The sequence below is a fragment of the Numida meleagris genome, chromosome 4 (genome assembly GCF_002078875.1).
Source record: "Numida meleagris isolate 19003 breed g44 Domestic line chromosome 4, NumMel1.0, whole genome shotgun sequence".
Classification (NCBI taxonomy): domain Eukaryota; kingdom Metazoa; phylum Chordata; class Aves; order Galliformes; family Numididae; genus Numida; species Numida meleagris.
In genome coordinates this window covers 31,589,029-31,615,691 of record NC_034412.1, presented here as the reverse complement: position 1 = coordinate 31,615,691, position 26,663 = coordinate 31,589,029, and the positions used below count along the sequence as shown (strand labels likewise).

The window sequence follows — 26,663 nt, the reverse complement described above, 5'->3', positions numbered from 1 at the left end:
TCCTCAGATTGTTGCCGCTGTTCTTTGCTCTCAGGGCCATCTCCCTACCCTTTTCCCCTTTCCCCTTTTCCCGGGACGTGGGCCCTTGGGTCCCCCGTCCCCTTCGTCACGGAATCGGGCCTAACACCCGTAAACCGTTGACAAATACAAATAATAGTAACAATAATAATAATAATAATAAAATCTTTTTCCAACAACAAAACATGCTTGTCCAGTGGGGTATATTCTTCTCAAGCATGTCAAAAATCTTTATCCCTTTAACATTTGCAAAAGTTTTTGCTTCTGTCCTCATGAGCCCTGTTGTTTTATTTAAAGCTGGAAAGGGTAAATGTTGATGCAAACTCATTTGCATCAAAAATACCAAGCTAATCGCAAAGTAATCTAAGAACAAATACTCAAGGATCCAGAACACATAATTAGCCATATTCTGTTTCAGTGTATATTAAATGAAAGCCAAATCCATAGTCATATATCTAAGGCTGTATCCTAGAAGTTGAGAGGTTATGTAGTTTTATTAAGTTTAGGTTTAGATATTTCATTTATTGTGATTCATTGTTGATTAAATTGAAAGGTAATTTATCTCTAACTCACAACCTATGTTTTTGCTTAACAGAAAGTAAAATGAACTTGAAACAAGAGCTTTGTTCCAAATAACCTTAAGCATTATTTGTTAAGAGAATCTGAATCAAGCAGCTAGATACTATGAAACATTACAGCGAGTTCAGTAAAAATAATAAGCTTACAAAAGAAACGATACTTGATTGTAAAAGATTACTACTTTTGACTACTTCAGAGACAAGGAGGTCAAAGCGATACAGTACGCAGAGCAATCTGATAGATATAATGAAAGAAATCAGCTCCTTTTGTCTGCCACATGGAGGAGACTGAGGCAGCAGACAGTTCTGTGTCCAGTCTTGGTCTCATCTTCTTGGTGCCAATATGCCCCTTGTGACAGAGTAGTAAGGAACTTGTTCCAAAATAAGATGGAAATCAATTGTTTCTATCTCCAGAGTAACTGTCCTCTTCTGAAGTAGTGCATTTCACTGTGAGGATAGAAGGGCATAGCTTGAGAGTTACTCTTGCTTATTTTTCTTCCCAAACATCTCAGCCACAGAACCATTATTCTCTCTTGCTTGCTTGCTATGGCCACTATCCAGGGTACTATTGGGATTTTCAGTGTAAATTTAGGGTACACTGAGCTGAGAAGGCCTTTTGCATTCTCTTTGTCTGGATTCCCAGATGGTTTGAGTTTCTCAAGGAAAAGCAAGTTTGCTCCATGCAAGGAGTTCTGAGTAAGAGTGGCTTTCAAATAAGCAGAATGTCACATATCTAAAGCTACATTTACGATCAGAATTTTTAAGGCTCCCAGAATTCAAATAAAATGTCAAAGTAGAATGTACTGCCATGGATTTCAATGGGAGATTAAATGCTTTTTGAAACTAAATCTCATTAAGTACTTGCATCATCTTAAAATAAAAAACATGTTGAATCTAAGAAGTTGTTACTTTGCAGACATTCCCATTGACTTACAAAACATCCCCTTAACTAGCCCAGGCTGGAAATTATTCAGTCCAGCTGGCAGGAATAAGGATCAGCTACCTTTAGTCTCTTGGGCTCTCCTTGCTGCTAGCTAAGCTACTGTTGCTCTTATGGACCTTTGGGGTGCAGAGTACCACCTCAGGTGCGATGACTAGATAACCCTGTCTAACAAGGGTTTATTTATAAATGCAAGGCTTGCTCCTGTTTAAGGTAGGGACAATTCTTGTTGCTGAGTTTACTGTGAGAGGAGGGAAATTACTTCAGTCTGATAAGATGATCTTCATCATAATTATAAGGTATGTGTAAGTATGTAGGTATGGTGTTTTCATAATATCTAAGAAGTGCTTGCTTGTTTGTTTTTTTAAATAAAGCTAATATTTTTTTCTAGTTTGATGCTCCAACATATTGTGAAGAAGTTTCTTCTGCACTTGATTTTCTTGATTTAAGTTGCTCTTTGTTAAGTCAGTGAAACAGCAGAGTTACAAGGACTTTACTGTCGTTCCATTGTGGTATCATTTTATCTGTAAAGCCACTCCTTAATATTTCAAGTTAATAATTTAATTTTAGAGATCTGGACCTCTTCAGTTTGTTTATGTGATAACTAGATTTATAAAATATATATGATGTACTATTCATTGTTTATTTGTCCCCTATAGTTCAAAATTTCAAAGCTCTTAGCTTTTTTTTTTTTTTTTCTAAAGACACTTGTGAAAAATAAGCACAAATATGTGACAAGTTTTTCTGTGTGCTGTGTGCTCTAAGTGCTCAATGAACATGGGTAAAAGCAAAGACTGGTAGCTCAGGATAGTCTACATATGGATTTAGGTAATAGATTTTAGACAACTGTCAGGATGCAAGCCAAAAGTTAATTTTAATTCAGTTCTTGAAATACATTTTCTGTGCACGCTTTGTTTCTTTTATAAAAACAAATGTGTTTGTTAAGTCGTTTTTTTTTTTTATATATTAATGTATGTTTAAAAATGCTGTATCATTGAAAGTTTTTATGTTATTTTTCAGACATACTAAATGGCATGGCTAGTGCCGATGAAATGAAATTGTAGTGAATCTAGGCTGACAGTCTGCTTTTGAAAGGTGTAGCACTAGATCAGAGTTCATGTATTAAAACATTTACTCTGAATGATCAATTGATGTACAGGATTTCAGCATCATACTTTGTCCTCCAAAGGTAATGTACGGGCTTGACCTGGTTATATTTCAATGAACTTTTCATTTTCATGGCTCATCGCTGAGGCTTACAATGAAGATATATTTCTTACTTGCTACTAAGTTTTTTTCTGGTAGAAACATGTTGTCTTACACTTCTACCTTTGAAGAAGGATACATCAACTTCGTTAATAAACATTTAAGTTCAAATTTAAGACATTATTTTGTTCTATAGAAATAGCTCATAAAAACTGTGGTGGCAACAGTGTGTTCCTGGTCTGCTGCTTGAATTTTTGATTCTGAAATCTCTACTAAAAAGCATCCATTATTTATAATGGACCGTTGATGGATTGAATCCTGGGAAGTATATGTCATGGACAAGTTCAGTTAAGTGTAGAGACTTACAGTCTCCTATTTAAACTTATCTCAGTAGTCATGATTGTGTGTTATTCTTTAGATTCTTTTCCTAGAAGGACGTTATGTGTGGAACAGCTGTTCTTCTCAGTTTAGAAAGTACTGAATTTAACTAGTGAATGGAGTTTACAAATGCCTAGAAAGCTGTGAAGATAATATTTCAGTGTTAGAAGAACATTTCTCCCTCCTGTAATTGCAAAGCTATTACATGTAGATTTATTTTACTGTTTAAGTATGAATCTTGTATTGGCAAAGTGATATATAAATGTGGAAAGTTATATTGAATCAGGAGCATACTAGAGACACAACTGTGACTCACACAAGACAAATGGCCTTTTGAGTGCCTAATTCAGAAAGAACTTAACCAAGAGCAGGCCTGTGCTAATTGCTCACATGGCAAAGATTTAGCTCCTCAACTCTTAGACAAGCAAATGACAGTACATTAGCCTGGCTTTGGCACAGAGGTATGTGTAGCGATGCTAATTCTCAGATGGGAAGAGTAGCCCTTTGAAAATTCATAATGCATGCTTAGATGAACATTAGACACAGCTTTCTTTTTCTCTTAATCCCTGTGTATTCTTTAACAACAGAGTTGCTTTAAAATAACTAACAATGAATGATAGAATGGTTAAAGCTGGAAGGGACTTCTGGAGTTCCAACATCTGTTCAAGCAGAGTCACCCAGAGCAGGGTGTTTATGCCGATGTAGAGACTTATGAAGATCTCCAGGGAGGAGGCTCCACAGCCTCTCTGGGCAACCTCTCTGTGCCCATGTTCCAGTACCTGCACAACACAGAATTCTTCCTGATGTTCAGGAAGAATCTCCTGTGTCCCCTTTTGTGTCCACTGTCATCTGTCCTGGCACCGGGCAACACTGAAAGGAGCCCAACTCTGTCGTGTGCAAATTTAGAGAATCTTTTGTTAAAGGTAATATGATTTTCAGCTAATAATTCTACACAAAAGGATTTTTTTTTTAAAGATACTACTTCATAATAAATCTTTAAATCTTAAGAACATGTTTCAATTTTAGCTTCTCAGGAGCAGTTCCTCTCATTTTTGCTCCATGAAAACAGCCACAGTACTATTACATTTCTCAAGTAGGATGACTCTTAAATCCACAAAGGACTTTAAATATTGATTACTTTTATAACTAGCATTTGTTATATGGGTATTCATGTGATGTGATTTTTTTTTTCCTGTCAAATTTATCACAAAGTAAATTTTACTAACATGATTACTTACAGAAAATGAATAAAATACTTTAGAAATGCCATAGAAATTGATGTATTGCTTTTATTGAAACAAGTATTTATAAATACATTTTTATTATATTTACCCTCTTATTCTTCTTAGAACTCAAAGAAGAACTTTTTAATCTGCAGCAGCCATTATATGAATGTGGATGATTGAAATGATATGATGATTTGCAGCTATGATATTAGTAAGCATAACTAATCATTACTCAAAGTAAAGCTTGATTTTCTGAAATATCACAGAACCTCAGCTGGAACTTACAGGCTGCAATTTTCCTCCCAGATAATTTGTTTGTGCTCAGTACAAACAGCTCATTAGGAGTCTCTGTCAGTATACATGATTAGTTGAACCACAAACCTGAAGTCAGGCTATGGTATGCCAGACTGATAACTTGCATGTTTGTATTCACGTTGTTAGATGTTCGAGTGCAGTGACATCTCCTTGTGGGAAAGGCTGTGATATATGTTCTCTGCACAGAATTTATAAAGTTGATAAATCTATGGCTTGAGTTCTCTTCTCTAGAGTTTGGACACTGCATACTTGCATGTAAACAGAGTAAATGGTTTTTCAGTTTGAACTGTGAGGAGTTCAGATATTTGACTCAAGGGATAGAAATAGTACTTTGTCTTCACGTTAAATAGCCATCTTCCTTTTCAGTGTCTGAAATCCTCTTAATTTTCTTTTCCTTTCACATTGAGCTACAAGACATGAGGTGCCCTTGCTTAAAACTAAAAACAGATCTTCAAATCTGACTCTTCCTCCAGATATCATCATTATTTCTCAAGGACATGACTGCTGTCTTGGTGTTGGATTTTTGGCTGGCAAGGGATCACCACTTGAAGAGGAACAAAGATCACCTAATTCAACTGTTTACAGGTGTACCTGGCACCACTCCCAATGTACAAGGTGAGGGAAATGAGGTCTAAGAAAATATGTTCATGAAAGAAAGGAAGATGGATTTTGTACTTTCTGAGCTGCTGACTCAGCAACCTAAGGATGCTTAAAATACGGGTGTAGAGCTCGCTGGAGTTGGAGATACCATTCTTATAACGCCTGAGGCACGTCTTTTACCCTTTAAAGCATAGTCACTATTTCGTATGCTTATGAGAAAGATAATACAATGTGAAAGTGCTCCTGATAGCAACTTCAGTTTTAAAAAATATCTTACTTGGCCAGTTAATAAGATACCATTAACATCCTGAAATAATGAAATATTTTATTGGGCAATGCTCAGCAGAATTGCCTCACTGCTGTTAAAAATATTTATAAAATGAATTTGAAGGGCATTGTAGCCCATTAACGTCATCACTCCTGACATATTATCAGGACAACATACTACAATCTAATGTTATTTAGCAAAAACTATCAGCTAATGCCAGAACCTAGCAGGGACCGTGCAAAGTTATTTAGCTAAGTTGACTTTTAATGCAGAGAATAAGAAAAAGACAGCTTACTCTAGAAATACATTATCCTTTTTATTATCTGTATGTACTTATATATTTTAAACAGGAAGGGGAGAAAGCTATTAAGTGTAGCAGGAAGGAGCATATAAAAACATCTAGTGGATTGATTTCGAAGACATTTTAAAACTGTGAAATGGAAATTTATGCATATTTATTGGGCTTTAGTTTCCTAAAATTTCATGGTATTATGCCCACCATAGTAAAAAACATTATTCATGTTGTGGATTTTCTACGTAATTTCCTTGTGATAGTATGTGATTATACTTCAGGAAAAATCAGATGGGAAAAATACAGTGTGCAGTGGGCAAATGGGTGGTGGACAAGAAAACTCCTCCCTTCCCTTACTTTTCTCTGTCTGCAATTTTCTGGCACAACCTCAGAATCTCTGACTCCAGCTGAGCTAACTCCTGGCTGCTCCCATTCTCCCTCCTGCCTTTGGCTTCAGGTTTGTGCTCACTGTCTTGTATGGGCTCTGCAATTTGTGCTAGCCAGGGATACCAAAGCAGCACAAAAATGAATCGCTTGCTGTGTTGGGGTGTTGGGGCAGCCTTCTGCCAAAAAAGGGCACCAAAACAACCTAGCCCAGGACAGGTGTGCTGGATGCACTGCCTCACTGGAGTGGGGGGGAGGTTTTGGTACTGGGGCTGAGTGTGAGTCCCCCAGAGCTGCCCTCTCTGCCCTTTGACTTGCAGGAATCTCCAAATGTCTCTCTGGAGACTTCTTAATCAAGTCTGGAATAGCACAGAGATTATACCGGAGATAATTTGGTGCTGCTCTTAATGATGTAGAATAATTTTTTTTTCCCAGGTGGGGAACATTTGACTTCAGCAGGATTAGTAGTCTGAAGGAATGTTTCTTCTTACAAGTGGTCTTGTTTAAATAAGCTGTGTTTGACAGAGAAGGCTACAGTGTACTCCTGTGTGTTTCCCAAGACTGCAGAAGGATGTCAGGGCTATTTCCAGTTCCTCCTGTTAGGTTAGCTTCAAGGAATCACAAGCATTAACAACTCCTTTGCTTTGAGAGCCCTGGCAAGGATTTCTGCTTCTCCCCCTCTCCCATATCTTTAATCACACATTAGGCCCTGGGTGGACTATAAACCAGTAAGTCTGCACTAATATGACAAACTGATAGTATCCCTGAGTTTCCTATGATGGAGAAACAAGGCGACATGGCGTACTGACTAGTGGAACATTCAGCTATGTTGATGTCACCAACACTAGATTGGGAAAAGGGACATTTTCGCTAAAGGTAGAGACAACTTTGAGGGATGCAGAGAAGAGCAAAAAGAAAGAGAATAAAGCTTTTAAACATAGGAATTAATACATTTCCGAAGTTCAATTTCAGCAAAATAAAATGATGAATGCACGTCAGAAATATGCTTGTATTTTTCCTTAGAGATGAGAACTCTGCCAGAAACTTAACCAGAAATATTTTTGAACTCTTCTATACTATATTCAGACCAGGAAGGTCATCCATAAATGGTGGAACACTTGCCATGCTGTTAAATAGAATCATAGAATGGCCTGTGTTGAAAAGGATCTCAAAGATCATTGAGTTTCAACACCCCTGCTGAGCGCAGGGTCGCCAACCACTAGACTAGGCTGCCCAGAGCCACGTCCAGCCCTGCCTTGAATGCCTCCAGGGACGGGGCATCCACAACCTCCTTGGGCAACCTGTTCCAGTGCGTCACCATGCTCTGAGTGAAAAACTTCCTCTTAATATCTAACCTGAACCCCCCCGTCTTAGTTTAAAACCATTCCCCCTTGCCCTATCGCTATCCACCCTCGTAAACAAATACAAAACAAATAGTAACGTACTGAGAAAGATGCCATATTTGGATTATTGGAATGGTAAAACTGGACTGTTCTTTCTTTATAAATTTAACAGTCATAAAATCTTCTCTGTCAGATATATAAATTACCAAGTCTCTTGAAAAAACCGTCTTGTTTTGTTCAAAGCTCTTTTGCTGACTTCTTCCAATCCAAGGTGTTCCTATGCTGATAGCATCTTGTTCTCTTAAATGAATTTCTTGTAAAAAGTTGATGTCAGCTTTTTCTGTTTCAACAATTTTTTGTAGTCATAACTTTCAGCCATTTATGTTCCACATTACAAATTCAATTATTTTATTTGCCATCATTCACCTCTGTAATATTTGACCATTTGATATACCATGCAATGTCATTGTGAAGATTTAGCGTAACTATAAAGAGACCAGCATATTCTGAAGCTATTTGTTTGGAGATGTTGATTTTCAGAGTAGTTAATACATCAGTATAACACTTGGAAACATACTTGAACATTTTGCATATTTTGACACTTTATCTTTCTAAAGCTAGGATAGCCCAGTTTCTCATTAGCAGACTCTGCTGGTTTCTTATATTGCCGGTGAAATATTTATCAATAACAATAATTCATTCTTGTTGTGAATTTTTTAATTGAAAAAATAAAAGTTGATGTACGGTGATAACTAACACAGATTTGGATCAACTACTATCAAAAGTAACGGCAATGTGAGATTCTTTCTTGTTTTCCTTCCATGCTATGCTGATGTGGTTTTAAAACAAACAAACAACCTACAAACAAGCTACTTTCTTTTTTTGGCCTTGAAAAATTCTATTACTGACCAGTCATCATATCCAAATTTCCCTGGCTGATGGAATCTGACAGGATCACAGCCTGTGGGAATATGGCTGCAGGCCAATTAATTTTTTTGTTCTTGTCAGGCATACTCAAAAGGGTAAGGCCATCTGCTTTCCAGCAATTAGATACTCCCCTTTCAATTGTAATATACTGTGACTCAGATAATTTATTCATCCCAGGGTAAACGTATACATTTGCAGTACAGTGGAAATGAGGCGAACTTAGCATGACACAGGAATAAATAGCTCCAGTGTCTCTTGTCCACACAGCTCCTCAGCTGCTCACCCACACAGTCCCTGTGAACCAACCTGTCTTCCCACCTCCCTTCTACCGCTCTGGCATGTAAAAGAAAGCCATCATTATTACCTACTTGCCTGAGGGGCTCTAGAATTCAATGGAAATTTGGCTGAAATGTTTTCAGCAGCCCTTGAAGATGTAAGTAGATGGCTTTCAGAAGAGTAAAGAGCAGATACAGAAGAAGTGGCTTGCAAAGCAATAGAGCATCAAGTAACTCAAATTGAATGAGGGGTGTAGACCAATTAAATGAACAAAGAAGACACACACACACACCCTACTCCTCTCCCCCACCTTTAGAGAGCGAGCAGCAACCCCACAGTTGTGGTGGTGCAGCTTGCAGACCTCCCCGGGGCACTGAGGAGGTAGAAACAGGCTGGAAGGAGGAAACACAGACAAGCCCAAGCAAATCCTAGAACCTGCCACAACACCACGTCTATCCAGAGAAGCTCTGGTGGTGCTTGGCAGTTTTATGCAACGTCCTCCCGTGTCATCCTCCAGGGATGTTGATGCAGTCGACCTTGGTGCCAGGAGGGTATGTGGGAGGTGAACTTGACACCAGACAACAGTAGGAAGTACTGGTAAGTATTACCATATAGTGATTTAAATTCTGTTATACATGAAGATTTTCTTTATCAGTTTGGACATAGAGCATTAATAGTGTTGTAACTGGACTACTAATATCTGTTCCTTGTGTTTTGATTAGGTGGTTAAAGTGTGAATTGGTCAAACAGCAAGTTCTTGGCTCTGTGTTTATGGCAAATTCCCTTTTCTCCACAACAAAATTTTCCATGTAACAAGTAGAAGAATTTTCTGCTTTGCTAGAAGTTTATTTTATGTGAAAATAGGAGCTTTGACCGACTTTGAAGCACTTAGTGTAGAAAGAACCAAAACTAAAAATCCCAGGCTGCCATAAGTCTGAGGAAAGAAGTCTTGTGAATAATAGTGTAGCATCTGGGAATAATCTAAGTCTGTCTTCTTCATCATTTTTTTTTCTATAGAAGCTAATTATTAAAGAGTGGATGTTTAATTAAAATTTCTCTGGAGAAAGCTTCAGATTCTAAGGTCTTTCTTCAAGATTTGGATAAAGTATGGTACAAAACTGACCAGAAGTCTCTCCTTGACCACATGCTTTGTGTTGCTCTCAAGAATACATATCAATCAAATTTCACTGGTGTAACGGGTTTTAGAAAGTATGCATCATTTTATATGTATATATAAAAGTATTCCTAGAAATCAATCTTAAGCTATTATTTGCATGGATATGGTAGGAAATGTTGAAATGAGTCAGGAACTAAAAATATCAAAGGACGTTTATCGGAATTAAGAATATCGGTTCCCACAGAGCAGGTCCTAGAAATTAGAGTGTTCCAGGGAGAAATTAGAAATTCTTGGTCATCATGGAAGTCAGTATGCTAGACCCCATACTTTTGTGGATTAGCACTGAAATCGATAAAGCTCTTGTAGCTTGTCATAGCTTCTGGTGATGTTAAATTAGAGTAATATTTATGACGGTATTTTCTAGTGTTCTGTCTCGGAAATGTGTAGATGGTCAGAAGGGGTCTGTTAGCTATAGAAACGCATTAAGAAACATTAGGCAGGAATAGGAGGAAACTAATGGTGAAGATGACATGGTTATAGCTGTGCGTGCATACTTGATCTGGAAGTACTTCAGTAGCATTAACAGACTGAATCTTTAAGGAAGGAGGCAGTGTACAGAGCCTTACTGCAGCGTTTTCCATCTGCTAAGAAGTTAGATGTTGCCATTAATTCCATAGGCTCATGATTTAGCACTCTCTCACACCTGATGCTTTGCACGTGCCCCCTGGCAACCATCAGTTGCAGTGGAGACTGAAATTTGTCTTGCTTTAGGTGAAACAAAGTGATATTTACTGAAATATTAAACAGGAGAACAGATTGCAAAACCCCAGGCTAGACATCATCAGGAGCTTCGGAGACTTCTTCAGGGCAATTTTTTTCTACTTCACTTCATAAGTAGGATAAGGTAAACACCTACCCTTTATGAGCAAACATTGCTTCTTATAAACCCATAGGCAGAAGATATTTACTTACTTACAAAAGAAAGTTAAATTCTGATAGAAACATGATGTATATTATCTCTAACTTAATGGAAATGTGAAGATTCATTTCCATTTTATGGAGTGAACTTGCTTCCTACAAGTTCTTTGAAAATACATTCTTTGCTTTAAAATCTTCAGTCTAGCTGAATTGAGGTTGCAACCCTAAAATGTTTCCTAACACTAATCTCACATATTACCAGGGTGATAATAACTTTCTTCAGCTGGGAATGGTGTAAAATGAACAGTGAATTGGACTGCTGATCTTTCATTTTTGTTCCTTCAGTCACCTTTTCTGAACATATATGCGATTAAATCTTTAGCCTAGAAAGAAGAACAAAGATTTGTAAACTCAAAGTAGTATTTCCAGAAGATAAAAGCAGGTGAAAAAGGTAGATTTTGTTTTCTCTGTATTTCCTAACATTAATAATTGCCATCAAAAAGTGGGGAAATCCCTAAGACTAATGAGGGACTCAGAGAAGGGATTCAAAACCTTTTCCAGATAAAAGTTTGTTCTTGAGATCTTCCTTTCTTCTGAGTAATTCTTATGACAGTGTTTCCTCTAGGGAGTGTGGGAATATTTTACTTGAGATATACAACTAAACTGGTGTAAACTCTTTTCATTTACAAAAGGACATGGGTGAACCATGGGTAATGTTATTGTACCTAGTGTTCAATTTCAAAGTGATATTTTCAAATGCAGTGGCATGCCCACACTTCCCTGGAATGCAGAGCCCATGACTGAGACTGGTAAATCTCAGCACACTGGCTGCAGACACCTGCACTGAATTTCCAGAAGGAGGACATATTTGCTGGAATACTTTTCTCTCACAGAATTGCACTATGGATCTGAAATAAGCATGTGTGTAATAGTTGGATTTTTATGCTGAAATTCTTCTGTGCATGTCAATTTACTGAATTGCTCTGCTGGCACAGTGGTGCAAGCTCAGTACTGTTCTTTTAACATAGTACAAGCAGTTAGACTAATTCACACCAAGAATCCAGTCTCTTTTTGATAGTCAGAAACATAATGTGATTTATTTTCTGTTTTTTTTTTTTTTTTAAATCATTTCTGGAGCTAAGGCTTTGGGAGTTTCTGTGGTGATCTAAGGCCCTTGTTGAAGTGGGACTCCAAACTCAACTCCTGGGGAAGTCTTACTGCAGTGTTGTAGCTATAGGTGGGTTTGGGACTTGTGCTTGCTGCTTCTCCCTGCTCTATTTACAGATGGTTGCAGTTTCTCTTTGGTTTAGATGACATCACTGGAAGTCAGACACAAGATGCTGTATATGCAGTTGAAACAGTGTTTTCAGTTTGGTACTGCAAACCCCATCATTCATTTATTTCTATGCTGTTCCAGTATGATCTCTGCAAGTCAGCTGTCTTGTATATCTCTCTCTTGCCCTTTTTATTCCCCTCAGCAGGAATTGCTTTGCAGTCCGAAATCACCTGAATTAGGAGATGGCCACAAACTTGAATACCGGCTCTGAGCTGCTGACCACCTTTGAGGCAGTTTCTGACCTGACCCACATGTCATGGTTCAGGCTTTCTCTGTGATAGTCACGGTGTGAAGCATACAAGTCAGATGCTGTAATCTGAAAAGAAAAAAAAGACAGACCTGATCTCAATTTTACATCTTGGATCCACTGAGAACTGTGGTATGGTACTTGATTCTTAATACCATGAGGTACTTCAATTCTCTTTCTCCTCTGTAGTCACTGGAACTGCTCAGCATTCATCTTTCAATGAACAGTATGCCTTCAACATAAAGAGGAACACTGCTACCAGCTTTTATGTCAGCATTGTTTTTGCATAGATTCAATTATTTTTGAAGTGACTTGATCATTCCAGAACAGAAAATGTCCAGATAAGAGTAACACTTTCTATTGGAAATACTTAAATTGTGATCTGCATAATATTTCATATTTAGATTCACATTTTCAGGATTATGCTTTCTTAAGAACTCATGCCAAGTATACTTACAGATCTTCTTTTGTAGCTGTCAATCCAGAAAGCAGCCGTCAGTGAGATATACAGTACAATGAACAACAAAATAAGGGAGCAGAAACTTTCTTGTCACGCTGTTATCTACCTTGTCCACAATAGCAATATTTCACTATATGCATGTAATATTTTAATATATATACATATAATATTTCAAATATATATATTACACTTTTATCTCATTATGACTGTGACATATATTTTCTGTTCACTTTTTTTGTGTTGCAAATAATTTAAGACATAAAAAGAAATCCAAAATACAGTAAGTGTTGGCAGAGCAGTTTTTTTGTTGTTGATTGGTTGGTTGTCTGGTTGCTTTTGTTTGTTTTTATTATTTTTTCTTTGTGACTTTTTGTGCTAATTTGACTTTGACGTGGTCCCCCACCACATTCTTACCTGTAAATTGGAGAGACAAAGATTTGAAGGGTGGACTATTCGGTGGACTAGGAATTAGCTGGAAGGTCACAGCCAGAGGGTTGTGGTCAATGGCACTATGTCCAGGTGACAAGAGGTGTCCCTCAGGAGTCAGTCTTGGTACTGATACTCTTTAACATCTTTATCAGTGACATAGAGGATGGGATTGAGTGCACCCTTAGCAAGTTTGCTGATGACACCATGCTGAGAGGTGCAGTTGATATGGCAGAAGGAAGGGGTGCCATCCAGAGGTAATTTGATAAACTCGACAGGTGGGCCCACGTGAAGCTAATCAGGTTCAACCAAGCAAAGTGCAAGGTTTTGCACTTGGGTCAGGGTAATCCCAGATAGGTATACGAACTGGGAGAAGAAATTCTTGAGAACCCTGGAGGCGTTCAAGGCCTGGTTGGATGGGGCCCTGGCAGTCTGATCTAGTAGCTGATCTAGCGGCTGACAACTCTGCCTGTGGCAGGGGTGTAGGAACTTGATGATCCTCGAGGTCCCTTCCAACCCAAGCCATTCTATGATTCTATGAATTTCTAGATCAAATAAACAAACAAAATTCTCTTTATCAGTGATTTCACTGAGAAATGCAGTAATTCATCTTTCTTAAATACAGTGGTTCCAAAATGTTTCCAAGGATTAACCTTCAAACTACTCATTTTTTGGCATTCTTTGTGGTACTTCTCTCTATTTAGGAAGAGCTAATGAAGAGACAGAGACACCCTGTCCTTTCCATACTCCCTGCCACCTCATTCACATAAGCCACTGCTCACAACAGTGAAACTGAGTACGTTGATTAACATATAGAAGATTTCATGTTAATGTATATGTGAGAATTAGTGTACTTTCCCAAAGAATGGAGGGAAATCCTGGCTATTGACTGCTTAACTTGAAATATCAACTATCGGTTGGTAAACAGACAGTGCCTCAGACACTGCATAAACAGTTGTAATTTCAGTTGATGTTTCAGTTTTGTTTTACAAAATTCAATCATAAAAATAACTGTTTTCAGCATCTTTCTTCACATTTGAAAAATTCACAAGCCTTTTCTGCATTTTGTTCTATTGAGTTTCCAAAAATTATGAGTATTATAAGACTGTGCAGCTAAATGCTGTACACTTGTTATACATGTACAGTCATGTAAAACTTTAGCGATCATTGTCACTCATTTTTAAAAAATACAATATTTTAAAAATAAATTATAATTTATTTTTCTGCAATTAAATGTAGAAAAAAATCAGATTACTGAACATAGATGGTTTCATATGTTGATTTGAATTGTCTAAGCCACAGCATCTGTCTCATGCCTGCCAGAACTAACTAGATTTATGAGATATGAAGTTACGTTGGTTTGCTAAATTGTTTCACGCTAGTAACTTAGCTTTTTTCATGCTCAACGTTGTTTATGTTCTATGGCTTCTAATTCAGATTTAAGAAAAGTATGTGCTAAAATTGTCTTTTTCTCCTCTGTGAATTTTACTTCACAGTAATGATACTTTGAAGTACTGTTCTTAAGCATAGTGTGTACTTGTTTCCAGATATTCCCATCACAATTTCTTTGAATCTCTTCAGCAGATGAACTGGTTTAAAAGTACTGTGAGGCTACAGAGTAGTGAAGGAAGATGCTGAGTCAGCCATTTAAGGTACAGTTTGCACAGGAGACATTATCATGACAGTGTTAAGATAACTGGTAACTAATATATAGCTTCTGGAAGTTACTGAAATAATAATAAGCCTTCTGGGATTAGAAAGGTCTTTTCCAGGGTTTGAGGCAGGTGAGATTGGGAATAGATGTCAAAGTTGGTGCTTGAACTTTATGTACTGATATGATTTCTTTCATTTCTTATCATGTCTCAGGGAAGGGATGTGGCATACTTGTTTCTGTGCTACTCTGTTCACTTTGTTTCCCTGACCTCTTGAATGAATAGTTCTGTGCAAAAGTGCTCCAGAGTCACTGCTGCAACTGGGGAGGAAGAGCCCTCATCCATTTGCTTTATCCACTGGCTACATTTTGAGATCTAGCTTTTCTGTAGGCTCCAGGAGCTTTGGAAATCTTCACATCCTTTTACATGGATACAAATTATAGTTATCTTCTATCTCACAAGAAAATAGATAAGTGGGGATTTTGGTAACTGTAGGAATTGATGACCAGAACCTGTAAACTGTCCCAAGAGTTTAACTAACTGGTAGCACACTCCAAACAAAAGGTCTCATAAACTATTTAGAAAATGCAGGATATGGAAAGTACCTCATATTTTCACATGGTGAGTATTCTATATTTTCATTGCCCTTACTACTGAGAAGCTGTGTGGTTCCCTCTCTAATAAGGAGAGCCTGGAGGGCAGCTATTATGTGTGACAAAGCAGAGATTTTTCTGTTCATTCATAGTACATTTCCTTGTCAGCAGGATTGTTTTTAACAGCACTGCCATGAAACAGAGGATAACAACACCAAGAAGCCCTCTCTGGAAATCTGTGGAATTTGTTTGTTTAGGATGTCTATAGTTCTTCATGCATTTTCATTCAGATTGAGGATAATGAACAGAAGATAATCAGTATCTTATCTAAATTAAAATCTAAATTAAAATCTAAATTAAATTTATGTGCCTTGTGATTCGACTTTTTCTGTGTTTGTTTTATTGTTGGGCTGATTTCACTCTTGTTTCAAAGAAGGTGAAGGAACACTAAAATCTCCAAAAGAAGCAGTAAGAACAAAGATATCTCGAAGGAAGAATCAGAAGAAATGAGCAGAACAGTCTGGAGGATCACATTAGCTTACTCTCGTCATTTTCCTCTCTTTCTGCTAGAGATGTGACATGACAGAAGTACAGGGTACTACTGCGCCAGCAGGTTTTTCATTGACTGAGTAAAATAGGTAGATTCTTCTTACAGTTGCCAAGCTATTTAATTTAAATGATTCTATATAATTGTAGTGATCACCTGGGAGACTAAACATGACTTTCCTCTTTATTTGACATCTGCCTTTAAAACTGGTTCAGTAAAGTGCAGTTTGAACAGGCGTATTTCTGAAAAAAAGGGGTGGTAAACACCATCTGTCTCCCAGACTATAGATTCATTTAACAAAATAAATGTAAAAAAAAAAAAAAAACACTGGCAGTATTTCTTGTATCCAAAGTAAAGATGCAGGGGGTATTTACGGGGCTCAGTTTGGGTCTGAAGACTGGGTCCCACTTTTGCACCCTCATGCTGGGCAAGAATCTGTGCCCTGAGAGCTCAGTGTCCACCACGCAGGTGTGAAGGGCCACCTCAGGCTGCTGTTGTCCTTTCAGGGTATATATTGGTTCTTTCAGAATTCAAATTGTAGCTTTCTTGGAAATACAAATAGTCCTGGTTCGCTCTTGCCTTTCTCTGTCTATCCTTGCATAATGGACCTTGCGTATCTCTTTGGAAAAACGTTATGAAAAATCCACACTGGTTTAGTGCCTAGCAGGGAACATATTTGTATTCAGTTTACAGTCAGGAGTAGGTTATGGTAAAGATTATTTAAAGCCACCAGAAGCAGAATGCTATAGTATATCTAATTAAAAACAAAGTGTACCAGCTTCAGCTGGTTCAAAGGCAGAAAGTATTTTAATATTCTGTATGTCACAGTATATAATGCAAAAATGTACTGTTGCTGCTGTGTTTTGATCTACTGTTCTTCCTATTGCAAACAAATGTTCAGGAGCTCTCAAGCTGGTTTTTTTTTGTTTGTTTGTTTGTTTTTCCTGTGCTGGGTGGGAGTAATCTAGTAATTGTACTTAGGAGTTCAGTATAAAACACATAGTCAGAAATTGAGCACTGGCTCATAACTTTTTAAGAGCCTCTTTCATGATGTTTTGATGTACAAATACAGTTCACATTCTCCATAACGAGTCTGTGGGGGTAAAAAAAAATATAAACCAGAATATTCTGTGGGATTCAAAGAAAAACATAACGTAGGTGTAACAGTTTCGAGGAAAATAGAAAATATTATGAGTCACGTTCTTTTGATGTGATCTTGGGCTGGATCTGACTGGAATGGAGTTTACTTTTCTCGTGATAGTCCATATTGATGCTGTGTTTTGGATTTGTGTAACATAGTGCTGGTAGCATACTGGTGTTTTGTCTGCTGCTGAGCAGGGCTTGCAGAGCATTGAGGATTACCTTTTATGTCACTCCATCCTCTCCAGTGTGTAGGCTGGGAGTGAACAAGATGTTGGAAGGAGAAACAAACAGGACAGCTGACTTGGACTGGCCAAAGGATTATCCCATAACATATAATGTCATACTCAGCAATAAAAACTGGGGGACTTCGTCTTCCACGGTGGCTGTTGTTCGTAGACTGGCTGGGCATCCCAGTTTGTGGAAGATGATGACTGCCTTTGCATCACTTTTTTCCCCTCTTACTCATTTTCCCCTCTTCGCTCATTAAGCTGTCTATCTCAACCTACTAGTTTTCTCATTTTTATTCTTCCTGTTCCCTCCCTTAGTGGAGGGGAATGAGTGGCTGGATGAGTGCTAAAATACTGGTGAGGATTGGCCTGCCACAAGTGTGAAGACTCCCTAGTGTCACAAAGTGGGTAAAAATGTGATAATGAGGGCTGTACGCGGCCCATGCATACATTATCTTTAGAGAGAAGGGCGGGAAGTATTTGAATAACTATGAATGATTTATAACAAATATGAAGAAATACTGCTGTAAGACCTAGCTGTCTTTCTGTGAAGAAACAGAAGAATTTCAATATACTACAAGCCATTGTGACAAACAATGCAGTTGTGTGCATCTATGTTGAATATGGGTGAAAACGCGTACAGCTATGTGTTTTACTTATTTTGCTGTTTGACATTGTAAGTGAGAAGATTTCCTCTAGAGTTACTATTACATCCTTGTTTCCCAGGTGCATCATTCCTTAAGAGTTACCATGAGGGAAAATAATTGTGAATCTTCCAGAAGCTTGTTACTCACTAAATGTGCACATCTTAAGATCACTGTCTTGAATCGCTGGTAAGTTTATTTAATATACTGTTTGCATAAAATTATAATTTTTCTGTTGTTTCACTGAAAAAATATTGACTATGAAGTATTTTCACTTAAAAAGCAATAAAAAATCGCAATGAAGATATTTCAAATGTAAAATACATCGAAGACTGAAAGCTTAATATTAGAAAAAGAAGCAGTTTCTATGTGATACAACCTTTCAAAAAGTCTAATGGAAATTCAGTTATAAAATGAAAAAAAAAAACTTGATGTGTGTACTGAATAGCCAATTAAATATCATTAGTGAGTATTCATTTATTTTCATGTAGTATTCTGAAACATCAAAGGGGTTGTGGGAATGCAGTGACTTAAAACGCAGAGAGGCTGAGGTGACTGCATTCATTAATTGCCTGTCTGTTGCTTCATGCTCTCAGACCAGCATCATTTGGATCAAAAAGCAGATAGGGAAAGATTTCAAAGAGAACTACTGAGTCAAATCCAGAAACCATTTATATTAAACTTTGTCTTGAATAGAGTTGTAAAACAGAGTTTCCCCCTTCTCTGAATTCCAACAAATATAGTTTCTTAAATAGACAGGACTTATGGAAGCAATGATAACACAGATATAGGCTTTTCTTTCAAGTCTTAAAAAATTCAGTTTTTGAAAGAATTCTTTTTCAAAGAAATACCTGTGCTCTCTTAAGATCTCTTCATAGGCTTTAGGTATTGACCACTTTTGTAAATGAAGAAAATTACAGCCACAAGTTTTCAAGTATCATGGAGAGTGGCTTTGCGACCACATCAGCCATCTCCCTCAAGACCCTGGGATGCACATTGTCTGGCCCCATAGACTTTCAGTGTGATGAGGTGGTCTCAGACTTGCTCTGCTCTTACAGTGGGGGGATTTCACTCTCCCAAACCTGGAGAGTACACTCTTCTTTGCCTGTCTCTTCTGACCAATGTACTTTGTAGTGAAGACCACCACATATGATATTCCGTTCGTAACTTGTCACCCTGCCCGCAAGGACTACTTTCTGTCCCCGGTCACCTCGTCGCATTTACACATCAATATGATGAGCGGCAAAATGGCGTTTATTGTTAAAAGCTACAGAACTATATAGTATATCTTATCTTTTACTAGACTGCTCCAGAAGCTCACGCAGGCCCCTGGCCAATCATATTGAATATCCCGCTCTGGCCACTCTCTTCCGAAAGGCCATACACGGAGTTGTTATACACCTTGTTATGAAAACAAAGAAGGACAGCCTCTCCTTCTTACGTCACGGGTTCAAGTAAAGTAGGTGAACCAATAACAAGCATATGAGGAAGGACCTTCAGCGTTACAGCCCGAGTACTCAGTAACATGCCTACTACAGTACCTATAGAACCCCTTCTTGTTATTTTTCACATCCCTCGCCAAGTTCAATTCCATCTGTCTTGGCTTTCTTGATCCCATCTCTGCATATCTGGACAGACACCCATCCCTACTTCCACTGCCTGTACTTTTCCTTCTTTTCCCTTAGTTTGACCTTGCTCAGCCATGCGGTTTCCTGCCTCCTCTGCTTGATTTCTTATGCTGCGGGGTGAGCTGTTGTGCTCTCAAAAAGGTATCCTTAAAGAGCTGCTAGCTCTGTTCTGTTCCTGTGTCCCTAAGATGAGTTCACCAGGGGATCTTATCCAATTATTTCTTAAACATCTGGAATTTTGCTCTTCTGAAGTTCACGATCCTGACTGCTCTTTGCCAAACCCATATTCCTCGAGATCACAAACTCGAGCAGAGCATGGCCTCTACAGTCCAGGCTGCCTCTGATCTTAACCTCTTTAAAATTTTTAATATTGACTAAGAGGAGTTACTGTATGTTGTTTGATACATTTAAGATATCAGTGTTCCAGTTTTTACTTTCTGCAGAAAGCTATCTAATAGCAGTTCTATTAGGTAGCAAATTAATATCCTTTTATAAGCTGCCAATCTGGAGCACCTTATGTTTTTGTTGATTAACGTACAATACATAGCTGTATTTTTAGACCAAGATACACTTTCAAATCCGCCTTTGAACTGTTCCTCAAAGTGCCTCGCATAATGGGACTTTTTGTTGGTTTTTTTTTGGCTAGGATGCAAGCACTGTACTCTCTTTTGCAATGCAAAGAACTCTATTGTCCTTTTCTGCTTTTTACCTCTGTGTGTCCATGTCAGTCAGTAACAACACTTTTTATTTTTCTTTATTTTCCTACAATATCTGGTGTCTTTATTTTGTCAACAGTAGATGTAACGATTTTTGCCTGTCTCTTTTTCTGGCCAAAGTTCTAGTGGAATTATCAGAAATACCTTTAAATTAAAAAATAAAAAATAAAAAATCCTTAGATATTTCTGTGTTTCTGAAAAAAAAAATAGTTTGGTCTTTGAGTTGTATTAGAAGAATCAGCCAAACACCCTCCAGGCACAGTCACTTTTGCTATGCACAGTGATGCTGACTGAGAAACATGGAGGGCATTCAAAACAATAATGAAATACTCTTAGAAGGTCTTGAGAGAAAAATTTTCAATATCTTTCCTTTGGAACAATGCAGATCTGTATCACTATTAGAGCAGCTTTGTAACTAAATAATATAAATAAGTCACAGGAGTATGTGTATATTTATTTGTTCCTCCAAAATGTACATCATATATGTATACCATGCACATTTTAAGTCAACTTCATAGACAGATTTTCTATTGATCAGTGTGAACTGCATTGTGGAATATGTATTAGACATTTTAGTGTATGCCATACTTTGTTGTGTTGATCAGCAAACCATGTTGGAAGCATGGGGAATTTGGCTGATTTACACAAGAAATGCATTAAATAGCCAGTTATGGACATGGTTATTTGATGACAAAATAGACAGTCAGTTGACTATGGATGTAAGTGCTTTTTTTCTTTTTTTGAGAAGCAAATCTTAAAGTTTCAATCACTGTCCTACCTGAGTTTACTCAAAACTGCCAAAACATTGCTCTAAAATCCACAAAATTGAAATCTAGTGATTTGGAGTTTTAAATGATCATAGAATCATAGAATCATAGAATGGCCTGGGTTGAAAAGGACCTCAAAGATCATCGAGTCTCAACCCCTATGCTGAGTGCAGGGTCGCCAACCACTAGACCAGGCTGCCCAGAGCCACGTCCAGCCTGGCCTTGAATGCCTCCAGGGACGGGGCATCCACAATCTCCCTGGGCAGCCTGTTCCAGTGCATCGCCACCCTCTGTGTGAAAAACTTCCTCCTACCATCTAACCTACATCTCCCCTGTCTCAGTTTAAAACCATTCCCCCTTGTCCTGTCGCTATCTACCCTCACAAACAATCAATCCCCCTCCTGTTTATATGCTCCCTTCAAGTATTGGAAGGCCACAGTGAGATCCCCCGGTGCCTTCTCTTCTCCAAACTAAACAAGCCCAGTCCCCTCAACCTTTCCTCATAGGAGAGGTGTTCCAGCCCTCTGATCATCTTGGTGGCCCTCCTCTGAACTCTTGATCAAGAGTCTTGATCTGATGTCTTGATCAAGAGGACTGCACCATCAGCTGTGCTCTGTCTTTGGGTGGCCACTGTAATGACTTCGTTGACTTTGTCATGATCAAGAAGAAAACAGTTGTTTTCTTCCTGAAGAGGTAGGTGATATGTGGTAGTGGCAAACAGCTTACTATCTACAGAGGTGGGTGGGTAGAAGCCAAGACCACCAAACAGTAGAAATCACTTGCAAAGCAGAAAGATCTGATACGTAATTGAAGCATGGCATCTTCTGATTTCTTGAGAGTAGAACAAATTTCCTCAAGCTCTTGTTTTGAGCTACTCTGGTAGTAAGGAGATAAGTTTCTTACATCTCCTGCTTACATTGGTGAGCAATTATTCTTACATACTGATATGAGTCATAATATGTGAGGGAATTACAAGCTGGCTTTAAGTCAGCATATGTTTTTAATACATTGCAAATGAAATTTTCATTATTTCAAATTGTGTTAAGAGATTATGGATTCGGGAAAAAAATACGAAAAATGAGTTTGTTCACTAACTGGTGTGATATAATATAGTCTGAACAGTCTCTGAAGGGCACCACATATATCAGAACATTACACCCATGTGGTATATTCAGCTGCATTTTGCAGTCTTGCCTCTTCGAAGTGTCCTGCTCTTTCATTAACAGCTGTATCACACTTGAGAAGAACTAATGATAAAAAGATTTTCTGGCAAGCAGCTTCTTCTGTTAAATGGGGAATGTGATGTGATTGGCATTTAAAATTTAGCTAATTTGTGCAAGAAACACATCACTTAATCAGCTGTAGATTTGCTTATTGCTTGATAAAGATGGCAATCCATTAATCAATTTATAGACTTAAATACATTATTGTTCAATAAAAAAAACCCAACACAATGATTTAAACACCCTTGAATTAATAAACGTAATTAAAACAATGGTGTATTAGACTCATTTATTTGATTGTCCTACAGCTGTCTGAAGCATGGTGAGATTACTGAAGCGTGGAGCCAAACAGCCAACACTACATTTAGTTTCATTTATTGAAATAATGAAACGGTGTTAATGATAAAGTACAAAAATGTGTAATAGAAATTAATGTACTGTGAAATAAAATTATGTTTGCAAATCAAGAAGAGTACAGTAAAAGTTAAAGCTTTAAATGTATTTGGACTACTTCGTATTATTTTGATAGAAAATAATAGATGGTTGTTATATGCAAGCTTTGAAAAATTATTGGAATATATTATAGGCATATGAGTAAGGTGAAATCAAATTACTGTATGAAAAATAAAATATAATCCTTGTTTCTTGCAATCTAGAACTTGAAAAAAGCGAAGGAGATGATCACGTGATATACTACTTGAATTAAATTTGTATTTTCAATCATTTAATTTCTACATTCTATATTTTGCTAATCAAATGACAATGATTGTTAATCTCTAGTCAGAAGACTTGCACAGAAATGTCTGTAATGGATATGATTCCAGTATGAGAATACTCATGGACTACCACTAAAAAAAGTCCTGAAATGGGTGCATGTATTGAGTGATGTGTAAATTATTTAGAATTAAAAATAATCAAATATTTCTCTTTCAAATATGGGAAATAAGAAAGTAAGGTTTAAGAAAAACCTTAAATCTAGTAAAAATGTAGCAATACTTAATTACTGGCTGATGCTGCTTGCTTAAAGACAATGCAATTAGAAGATGGTTTATTTTAACATATAATGTTTCAGTAAAATCTATGTCTGCATTCTATCTATAAGAAGGGTCGTAATGAGGATCTGGGAAAATGTAGGCCCATCAGCCTGACCTCGGTGCAAGGAAAGTTTATGAAGCAAATCATCTTGACGGAGATCACAGGGTTCATGCGGGACAACTGGGGGATCAAGCCCAGCCAGCATGGATTAATGAAAAACAGATCCTGCTTGACCAACCTGATCTCCTTCTTTGATCGAGTGACCTGTATGGTGGATGAGGGAAAAGCTGTTGGTGTAGTCTACTTAGACTTCAGCAAAGCCTTCAGCAAGTTATATTAGATGGTTCTGACGTTATCTGCATTTCAAAAGACTTTTTAGGATTATTTTTTTTAACATATTTCTTTCCCAACTCACTTTCTAGTGATGAGGAAAGAATGAGTGAATAAGATATTGGCCTGCACTTCAGAGACCTCATAACTATTCTATGAATATTTTCTATGTAACTCTGGAATAATTACTACTTTGGCTTTTTTCTGATCATTTTCTATGAGGTCAGCTTCTGTCATGATAACTATACTATGCACTGTAAAGTCAAAGGAGTGAGAAGCAATTTAAACCATTTATTATCTAAGAATGTCTGGCAACCTACATGATCAATAGACTCATTGCTTACAGTGAGTCGTATGCTAATTTGTATGACAATATCCATTTTTCTATCAGAGGGAACGACCTTTGGGTCTTACAAAGATTATTTAAGCAGAAAAATGAATAAGGCCACAGAGGCATTAAAGCATTAAGAATGAAGTAGGAGGCAGTACATTTTCTGTGTATCAGTCAGTTATGGAAACAGGTAGTATAGATGAAATGAATGATATAAAATGAATCCAGATATGTAAGATAATGGAATGTGCATATTCTGATCTTTCTGAGTTATTTAACCATCGAAGACTTGTACGCACCAAACAAAGTGCAAGCATTTCTATTGTTATTTCTTGATGCTTGTTGTACTGTAAAAGGATACTGGGAATACTACTTGTGTGTCTCTGTGTGGCTTCCATGAGAGGAGGAAGCATGCACCTGTGTTGGAAGTGACTGCTGTTGCATGGCAAACTAGATCTACAAAATCCCTTGTGGAGTAGGGGCTATTTGCACCTTCAATTGAATGCTTCCAAGTGAAGTCCAGTCAGCTACCTGCTTGGCACTGGGAGAGAAAGGAAGGTGAAATAAGCATCTGGAAACACAAAATCCAAAATTATTTATTGTTGGGTCTTTAAAAATTCAAATATTTCTTCTGGAAGAAAGAATAAATGGGCATAAAAAAATCTTTCGCTCTTCATGTTCATATGAGATAACTTTTCATTTTGTTCTGCTGGCTGTATTAGAGTATAAACAAATATAGACAGTGATGATGTCTGTTCTCTAAAGGAATTGTAATCCAAAATATAACCAGAAGAAGCAAATAGCAAAAAAAAAGCAGCAAACAAAAGGAAACAAAGGAAATATTTAGGTTTTGAGAAGGAAAACAACTTACATTGCACATTAGATGAGTATTATTATGGCTCCTAAGTACATCTAATGTAATGTTCTATTGTGTTATATCAATAAAGACAGCACACTGACAAAATATTTTAAACAGTACCTATATCCTTGAGATACTCAGATGTCAGAGAACAATCACTCAATAAATACTGAAACAACACAAAAGAATAAGTTTGAACACAAAGAATGGAATTGCAAAACCCAGTCTGAACAGGTCAGTAGAGTTGTTTTCTGTTTGGATATTTCATATTTGTTTCCTCACAGGTTTAGATCTGCTCCACACTTGTCACTGATTTCCAATCTTAAGGCATGTCAGTATTTACAGCTGTGCAGCTTCCCAAGCAAGATCAAGCTGCAGCTTTTATACCATCTAGCCTTGATCTTTACAGTACTTTATCAGTAATGCTTTCTAGCCAGGTCCATCATTAACTCCTGGCGCTTGGTCTTAACTTGCACGTTGACAGTTTTAATTCACTAACTAAATAATGGGTGATGCAGAAAGCTGATGAAATTAAACAAATGTAAAATCTGATTCTACCTTTCTGACTAGGATGTTCTTTGGGTGCTGATTTTAGCTGTACAGCTTTACTGAATTTTGGCATGAATTGCCTCATTCAGTAAAGGAGCGATAGGTTTAGGCACAATATAACTGAGTTCATGTTTTGATTGCAAAGTGAATCATGGGGAAATGAAAATACTTCAGTGTTCTGAGCTATAGGCCCACTTGCTGTCAGCTCTGCAATTGATAATGCTGTCAGCATGATAACACCAGATAGTGTATAGCACTCAGGAAGTCCAATTTAATTAAAAGTTTCTCTCTTAATACAATGTCAGGCTTCAATATGACAAAGAAGTGTTTCCCACTACGTCAGTTTTCACAGCATCTCAGCGAGCAGAAAGTTGACTTCTCTCTCTAACACAGTAGAAAAACTAGTTTTGCCTTTGTTTCCTGTGCTCTGGAAGAATGCTGGGCTTTGGAGGATTTTTGTTTTCTACATGCTTTCCAAGATAACCAGAGCATAAAAATCTGAGAAATAACTTGCAAGGAGGCTTATTAAACTTGCATAAATCTGATTTTTATGGAGCCTGTGCCGTGACTTTCACTTATTGAAACTAACAGTAAGAAGCTAATGTGAACTTGCAGGCAGATTAGCAGGCTCTTGCTGCAGTATGTTTTAGACTTTATGTCCAAGGAAGACTATGACACTCATGTTGCTTAAGTGCTCTGATTGTAGCTTTCATTTTCAAGAAGTAGGAAAATTGCATGTCGAGCTCCTTGGAGCTTCAAAATGTCAGAATCTAATCATTCACTAGAAGAGTAATTCTTTTTTTTGAGGAAGAGGTTAGTATTGGAAAACCCAGACACTAATTCTGTGAGTTTCCAACCAGTTGTAATGGTGACGACTGACATAATTTGAGAACTGCCTAAAAAACAAGGAATGCTTTCAGACTGCAGTTTGGCATTGGCAATCTTTAAGAACTACAGGTGGAATAGAATTGAAACATCTTTCAAATGTATTAAAAAAAAGTAAAATCAATAACTTCTCTGTGTTTATAGCTTCTACCTTTAAATGAGTCTATTTCCCACAAAGGTCATACAAACATTATGAAAGTACTTTGTGAATGTACATCATTGTACCTTCTGTCCACTCTTTTCATTGGGCCCAATTCACTTTATATAATGAACAGATCT

General features: G+C 37.5%; 1 long non-coding RNA gene across 3 annotated transcripts; it reads left to right on the top strand.

Annotated features, from left to right (window-relative positions):
* On the top strand, window positions 91-26,448 carry LOC110397493. 3 transcript variants are annotated; one of them, XR_002437807.1, is made up of 5 exons: window positions 91-4,557; window positions 5,135-5,276; window positions 9,269-9,348; window positions 18,144-18,250; window positions 23,498-26,448. It is a non-coding gene; the product is annotated as an uncharacterized LOC110397493 (long non-coding RNA). The 3 variants fall into 3 exon arrangements; XR_002437806.1 differs by lacking the exon at window positions 23,498-26,448 and having other exon boundaries at window positions 18,144-18,545; XR_002437808.1 differs by lacking the exons at window positions 18,144-18,250; window positions 23,498-26,448 and adding an exon at window positions 12,265-16,232.